Below are 8320 nucleotides of genomic sequence, written 5' to 3' on the forward strand. Positions count from 1 at the left end.
CGGAGCCGGATGCAGTGAACAGCTGGGAAGAGCAAGGGGGACCCTGGCAGTGGGCCCAGCACAGGGAGACGCCCCCAGCCAAGCGGCCTTGCAGGCCAGACTTGGAGGGGGATCGTAACCCTGACGGGGCGGGGGCGACGCTGGGAAGAAGGGTCCTGCCACCTAGAGTCCGAGGGCGTGTGGCCACCGCCAGAGCAAGTGTTGCAGACCCACAGCATCCCTGCAGCACGGCCAGGGCCTGGGCAGGGCCTGGGACTTGTGAGGGACAGACAGTGAACTGCCCTGACATCCCAGAGACGCTGGTTGTGACGTCCCCGTGCCACAGAGCAGGGTGGCAGGTTTTCCTTTAACCTTTCCCATTTTTTCCTTATTTTTTTAAATGGGTTGCTGTTTAATAAATTGTATTTGCTTTGAACTGTATGTAATGATCAGTAGGTCAGGGAAGCATCCAGTACAGAGAGACACCCTAGCCCCTACCCTAAGTGACCACGACAAGGTTGGGGGTCGAGCCCCCCAGGAATCCTGGGCCCAGCCTTGTTGGGGTTACGAGGACTCTGCCACACAGGAGAGTGGAAGGGGAGCCCTGGAGGTCAGGCAGGCCTCTGGGTAAAGGAAGTGGGAGCGAGGACTCAGATCCTTTTGCTAGCCCACTTCACCGGGGTAGTGTATAAGCCAGGAAAGTTCCCCACAATAACGGGACCATTCCCCCGTTTACACCTCACCCATCTTGTCTTTCTAAGGGCCCTTGAGATACAACCATAGCTGGGAAATGCATAAGCTCCGACTTCCTCTCTATCCAGGGGGTGCTCAACCTTCCCCCCGCCTCAGGCCTGCCCCAACTCCACCCCAAGCCCCTATCCCCGCCCCGTCTCTTCCAGCCCCTACTCCGCCCCTGGCCTGCCTCTTCCCATCCCCTCCTCCAAGTGTGTCCCATCCCTGCTCCACCCCCTCCCTCCCAGCGCCTCCTGCACGCTGCATTTCGTGGAGTGCAGGAGGCACTGGAAGGGAAGGGGAGTTGATCAGCTGGGCCACCGGCAGATGGGAGGTGCTGGGGGGGGAGCGGGGAGCTGGCTGCCGGTGGGTGCCCTGGAGCACCAATAGAGTCAGCACTTATGGGGAAATGGGCTGACCATTCTGTGGATAGTTGGCCTGGGTTTGATAAAAAAATTTAAGGAGAGTGGCACAAAGGTAACCTCCAACCAGGACCTCCCCAGAAGGGAGAATGGGCTAAACTCAGACCTGTGTGGGGAGCCAAATCCCAGTCGGTGCCCAAAAAAGGAACCTGAGGATATGAAATGCTCTGGTTGCAATAAGAATGGTCATAAGGCAAAACATTGTCCAGTGCTGTGGAGAGCAGAATGAGTCGTAACCTCCAGGAGATCCAGATGGCAGTGACCCCACCAGATCCAGCCCTGATGGTCCAATCAGTAACCTGACCATGTCAGACCCAAAAGGGAAATTGACAACACATTGTTTCCCAATGGAGGAAGATGGGATAAGGTTCAGGGTTGGAGGGACACTGGGGACCAAGCAAGTCTGGTGGGCCCAGAGGTGGTGGACCCCTCGAGAATGATCTCTGATAGATTCCTTTCCAAATCCCGGTGGCTCAGATCTGTCTGAAATGGGGTGAAAATCAAGGGCCTAAGGATGTGGCAGTGCACAGCTACCGGTAGAGTGCTGTGGGGGAATGACTTACTCCTGGCCCTAGGCTGCTTGTGTGGTTACTGGGAGCCGAAAGCAGCAGCCCTTGGGGCTGCAAGCTGACAGGCAGACAGACAGCTCTGAGCTGCTGCCAGACAATGTGAGTGCATGCCCTGGCGCTGAGCAGAGTCCTGCTGATGAACTGACCTGGCAGTGGGTCCAAAACAACAGTGCTGGAACTGGAAGGGGCATGGCAGGAGTGGAGCGGCACTAGCAGAGACTGCGCTTCGTGGTGGCAGAGCTGATAACAATGATCCGCTCCCCTGCCGAGGCTTGCAGTTGGGGGGAACAATGCCACCCTCTGCCCCTGAAACTACACCCATGTTAAAGTGGGGGAGCATGGCTCCCTGCCCCCCCGGTTCTGGTGCCAGTGGCCCTCCCACTTCTACAAAGGCTCCAGCACCCTGGTCCTAGGGAGCAGCCTGAGCCTAGCCTCCAGCTCCTTGTGTGCAACTGAAGCAGGAACAATCAAATGACCCCCTCCATAGAAAAAACTCTCTCCTCTGGCAGCCCCCTGACAGCAGGGCACCTGGAAATGTTTCTCTGGGGTCTGGGGCTATTTTATAGACAGTGGATGCCCCCCCCGGCAATGTTGAGCCATGGGGAATATGGAGACAATTGGTGGGTCTATAAAAGTACCATCCTAGGCCACTCAGCCTGGCCTATGATATACCCATCTCAGGGCACATGGAAATACAGGTCACTAAACAGCACTGACTCCAGAATTTCTACTGGCCTAGGGTGTTTGAGGAAGTGCAAAAATACTGCAAGTCCTGTGACCCCTGCCAGAGGCTGTGGAATGGCTTGGACAAGGGTCAGGCTGCCCTGGTCTTCCTTCTCATCATAGAGGAACCCTTTCAGAGGGTTGCTATGGACCTTGTGGGGCTCCTTAGCAAATTTACTTGTATGGGAAAAAAGTATATTCTGGTAGATTACATCACCCACTAGCCAGAAGCAGCCGCTCTGTTCTCCATAGAGACAAATAAGGTGGCTGATGCCTTGCTAGAATTATTCAGCAGTGTGGGGTTTCCCCCGTGAACTTTTGATTGATCAGGGGGCAAATTTAAGTCTGCCCTGCGTGAAGATTTATAGAAATGTGAGGTTCAGCACTTCCGATCGTCTCCCTGCAACCCCCAGCCTAGCAAGTTGTTTGAGAGATTTAATTAAACCGTTTTTTTGACCAACACCCTGGTGACTGGGCTAAATGCTTCCCTTTCCTGCTGTTTGCCTATCAGGAGGTTCCCCCGGACTCCGCAGGATTTTCCCATTTTGAAGTGCTCTCTGGGAGGAGGGTCCAGGGGCCCCCTAGACTTAATGAGGGCGGGTTAGAAAGGTATGGCCTCTCACAAGGGGGAGTCCGTGGTGGAGTACATGTTGGCCTTCCCGGAACAACTCACTGAGCTCTTGAGTGTCATCCAGGAGAATCTAGTTAAAGGTCAGGAGAGACAGAAAGTCGGGTATGACCGAACCGCGCATACTCAGACACATGGGAGAGGGGACCAAGCCATGGTGCTCATTCCAGTATGGCAGAATAAACTCCAGGCTGCCTGGGAAGGGCTCTTTAATATATTTAAGCAGCTCAATGAGGTAAACTGTGTGACTGAGCTGTCTAATCACTCCCACTGGCACCAAGTGTATCATGGGAACGTGATGAAACCATATTATGACAGAGAGAGTCTGGGTCCTGGCTGTGTGCAGGCACTGGGAGGAGGAGGAGGGAGAAGATCATAGACCCATAGGGTTAGAAGGGACGGCAAGGGTCATCTAGTCTAACCCCCCTGCCAAGATGCAGGATTTGTTGTGTCTAAACCATCCGAGACAGATGGTGCCAGCCTTCTTTGGAAAACCTCCAGTGAAGAAGCTTCCACAACCTCCAGAGGCGTCTGTTCCATTGTCCTACAGTTTTTCCTGAGATTTAATCTAAATCTGCTATGCCCTGGCATATAAAGAAGATATTTGTATCTTCAGTCAGACTTGGGAAGAGTATGTGACCCATGGAAAGAGGGTGCTTCACAGCATTCAGGCAGCAGGCCTGACTCTCAAGATGGAGAAATGCAAGGTTGCGATGGCAGAAGTAGGCTGTTTTGCTATAGGGTGGGAGGGCTGCATAAAACAAGGGCCTGAAAAAGTGGAGGCTCTTAAGAACCAGACAACTCCCTACACAAGAAAACAGGTTCAATCCTTTATTCCCAGAGATCTGTCCTGACCACCCCTATCACTGATCTATGTAAAAAGGGTGAGCCAGACATGGTCATCTGGTCTGAGCAGTGTCAACAGGCCTTCTGCAAACTGAAGAAAGCCGTAAGTATTGACCCAGTTCTGGTAAGCCCCGACTTTGACAAGCCATTTAACGTGGGACTTGGGGCTGTGCTGATGCAAACTGATGAAAAGGGAGTGTATCTGAGCAAGAAATTGCTTCCCTGAGAGAAAAACAATGCAACAATTGAAAAGAGAATGGTGTGGGCCCTCAGCCCATTACAGCCCTATCTATTTGGACGGCATTTCGCTGTATATACTGCCCACTCACCACTTACCTGGCTGCGTCAAATAAAAGGACTAATGCCAAGTTGCTAAAATGGAGCTTGGTGCTCCAAGATTACGATATGGAAATGATTCATGTCAAAAGGAATGCAAAGTTGGTTGCTGATGCTCTGTCCAGGAAATAAATCACCCCTGGCGTGCTGGACAGCCACCTTTGCTGATGCCCACTTCTTTTGGGTGAGACGTGACAGATATTGCAGCTGCCTGCAGTATCTTTGGGAATCCAGAAGCCTAAAATCCATTGTGGAGGGACAGACCAAGAAGCAATGGGCTTAAACTGCAGCAAGGGAGGTTTAGGTTGGACATTAGGAAAAAGTTCCTAACTGTCAGGGTGGTTAAACACTGGAATAAATTGCCTAGGGAGGTTGTGGAATCTCTATCAGGGATGGTCTAGACAGTATTTGGTCCTGCCATGAGGGCAGGGGACTGGACTCGATGACCTCTCGAGGTCCCTTCCAGTCCTAGAATCTATGAAGCTATGAATGATTTGGGTATCACTGTTGGTCAGGGATTGTATGCAATTCCAGGGTGGAAGAGTTACCACAGTCCCCTCAGGAACTGAAAACAATGTGGGGTTGATTAAGGCTAGTTGCTGAAACTGTAAACAACCCCAGAGATGTACCACGCTGTGGGGTGGTTTACAAATACTGGTTCCTACTGGGTTCTCAGAGACTAACTGACAAAGGAAGGGCTTTTGGTATGAAAAAGCTGAGTTTCAACTGACACAAGGCCTTATTCTGATTCAGCAAACAGGCAGGAGCTTCTGTCCAAGGGGAGTGCAACCCTCGCAGAAGTGTTGGAAAGACTTTGGCTTACTAGGGTCCCATAAGACTGATGGGCGACCTCTGATAAGGTTTTAGCAGGTGTATAGGAATGTTTATAGTTTTTTTCTGTGATGCTTTTGCCCTAAGAATAAATGTATTTTGCTTTATAAAGACTAGTTGGTGTAGCCCCTGGAGAAAGGTTAGCCACAGGTGCTGGACCTTGGTCAGACCTGTTCGGGAAATTACAGTGAGGTGAAGAGGGGTTCCAAGCCTAAAACCCATTGTGGAGGGACAGACCACGTGAGGGTCTCTACCCGAGGGAGGTGACAACTGGGAAGCCTGAATCCTTTAAGTGGGCGCCCTGAAGGAAGACCAGGAGGAGAGTCAAAGGTCTAGTTAACTCTGAAGCTCTGACAGGGTTAACCGACACTGTTCATGTGTTTGTGTTGAGTTAGCCAAATAGTTCTGACCAAACTGAGACAGGAAGAGAAGATGGTGGTGGTGGTGCAACCATGCCTATAAGTTTTAGTCACATAGTTAGGGCACTTGCCTAGGATGTGGGAGGCCCAGGTTCAACTCTTCCCTCTCTGCCGGATGTGGAAAAGCAGATAACTGCTGATGCAGGTATATTTGCATACTGTGATATAAATAAGTAGGTGGATCCATTCAAGCAAGGACCTGGGGCTGTGTGGCTGCAGGAAAGGAAGCTGGAAGTTTATTCATCCAAGGAAATAAACGATGGCAGCTTAAACAAGTGAGAACAGTTACAGTGAAGTTTGGCCATCAGCTTTTGGAGGAAACCATGATAAAGCCCCATGGCAGCACCTCTAAGGATCATGGTTTAGCAGACACCAGGAAAGGAGATACCAGTCACGATACCTCTCTGCCTTACCCTCTCTCTTCTGCCTAAGGGCTCGTCCACATTAAATAAATGTGCACTGGTGTAACTTCATCAAAATAGGTACCACCGTACAAAGTCCTAGAGGTGCTGCACCAGTGCGAAATGAGCTTATGCCCAATGTACCGTAATTTGGTGAATTACGCCTCCATGAGCCCTACCTTGCACTGGTGCAATACGTCTAAATTAGGGGATTTCTTAATATAAACAAGCCCTAAACTGTTTCTTAGTTGGTAAATGCTGCCTACAGGCTACGCCCACACCAGGAAATCAAATATTGCACAGTGCCAAAACATGACAAGCAACCATGACTATGGACAATTGACACAGCCTCCCATTCTTTTCCTCATAGGGGGACCAGATGTCCCGATTTTATAGAGACAGTCCCGGTTTTTGGGTCATTTTCTTATATAGGCTCCTATTACCCCCCACTCCCTGTCCCAATTTTTTTCACATTTGCTGTCTGGTCACCCTATTTCCTCATTTGGCTGAGTGCAATGATTCAGACACAAAGAAATACAAAAGATCAGACTAGACAATGTAATGGTCCGTGTGGCCTTAAACACTATAAATGTATGAAATAAAACATCATTATTACTCTGATGGGAGTAATTCTGGAAAGTGAAACTTGATATAGCAAAAGCTACATGACAGCACATTTCTTGTCTCTTAGTTAAGTGATATTGTATTTTTATACACTGTCACCAAACCCAGGTGTTCAAATATTATGAATTGGGCCTAAAATAATGCGTTTAGCTTAATATTTATCATGAGATTTGAAAAATAATAATAATACATTTTGGGCTTCTGTTTTTTCTCAAATACAGTTACCCTGCACTGGAGGGGACTGGAAGTTCTGTGAGATAGGTATATCTCCATTTAAAAAAATAAAATAAAAATGAATAAAACCATTTTATTTTGAATGTGATTCATCTTTATTAGTTTACAACCCATGGTGGACAGTGCCTGCTGGTGTTGTCAGTTAGCTTGTATGTGTGTCTGTCCTTTCCGTGGGCTGTCCAGCTAGGGTGACCAGATGTCCCGATTTTATAGGGACAGTCCCGATTTTGGGTCTTTTTCTTATATAGGCTCCTATTACCCCCAACCCACTGTCCCGATTTTTCACACTTGCTGTCTGGTCACCCTATGTCCAGCTCTGTGCAGAGAGCTGATTCAGCAGACCTCAATAGTGCTACCCAGCCCAACGCTGTTCAAGGTGCTCAGTGCTTCTGTCCTTGAAGCTTCGACGTTAGTAGTAGATAGTACAGCATGTTAATTCAGCAGACCTTGATGTTACTCATAAAGAAAAACCACAGGCACAGTTCAGTGGCAAGGGTGCTCGACCAAGTTTATTGTAAACAGAGCATTGTCCTAGTGCCCTGTCTCCGTGGTTACAGATACAGTAACACAAGTATGACCGTTACAGTGGACTCAGCTCAGTCATCAGCGGGACTTTTCGCTGCCCCCTCGGCTGGACAAAGGGTTAAGGCAAAGTACCCTGCCATTTATAGCCTGAGGCAAACAACTGGAATACACAACACACACACACAACCTTACGTATTTCATGACCTCTGTTTGTTACCTCCCCTTGTTCCTGATATCTTGGACAAAACATCCCTATTCCTTTTTTTGTCAAACCATCTCATCTTGTACTCGTTTGGGATGTAGCTGTACTAGCTGGAATATATTTACGTAAATAGCAAGTGCTTAGTACAGTTGTCACGGAGTATGGGGGGACTCAGGGCCCTGCACCCCCGGCTTCCTGCGATTCACCATGACTCTCAGCCAGCCAGTAAAGCAGAAGGTTTATTTAGACGACAGGAATACAGTCCGAGACAGGTCTTGCAGGCACAGACAACAGGATACCCCTCAGTTAGGTCCATCTTGGGGTCCTCGGGCACCCCAGGCCCCCTCCAGAGGTCAGAGCCCTCCCTGCCTCCAGCCACCTCACCAGCCAGCTCCCCACACTCTGCCTTCAGCGACCCCTCCCACAGCCTTTGTTCAGTTTCCCGGGCAAAGGTGTCACCTGGCCCCAGCCCCCTCCTGGGTTCTCATGTTACAGGCTCAGGTATTTCCCTTCAGTCATTCTCCCATCCCCCAATGGAGACCATCCCAGCCACACTCCCCTGTCAGCACTTACAGATCACAGTAAGAACAGTCCCAGTTCATCACATCTCCCCCCTTCGAGACCGAACTGAGCGGGGTCACTTCAGCCAGTGACCCGGGGAAGTTCGAACCTACCCCCGTTCCCATGGATGCCCCAGCATCCCTCCCGTTCCTTGGTGAGAATTACACCAGGCCCCTCCAGTTTCACGCCCCCCCTTAGGTCGGGGGTGCTCGAGGGCATTTGCAGCTCGCATGTGGGAAGGGTTATGCGGCCTGTGCCCTTTTCCCACCCCAATACCCCTGGGGTTCC

This window comes from Emys orbicularis, chromosome 21 (assembly GCF_028017835.1).
Source record: "Emys orbicularis isolate rEmyOrb1 chromosome 21, rEmyOrb1.hap1, whole genome shotgun sequence".
Taxonomy (NCBI): Eukaryota; Metazoa; Chordata; order Testudines; family Emydidae; genus Emys; species Emys orbicularis.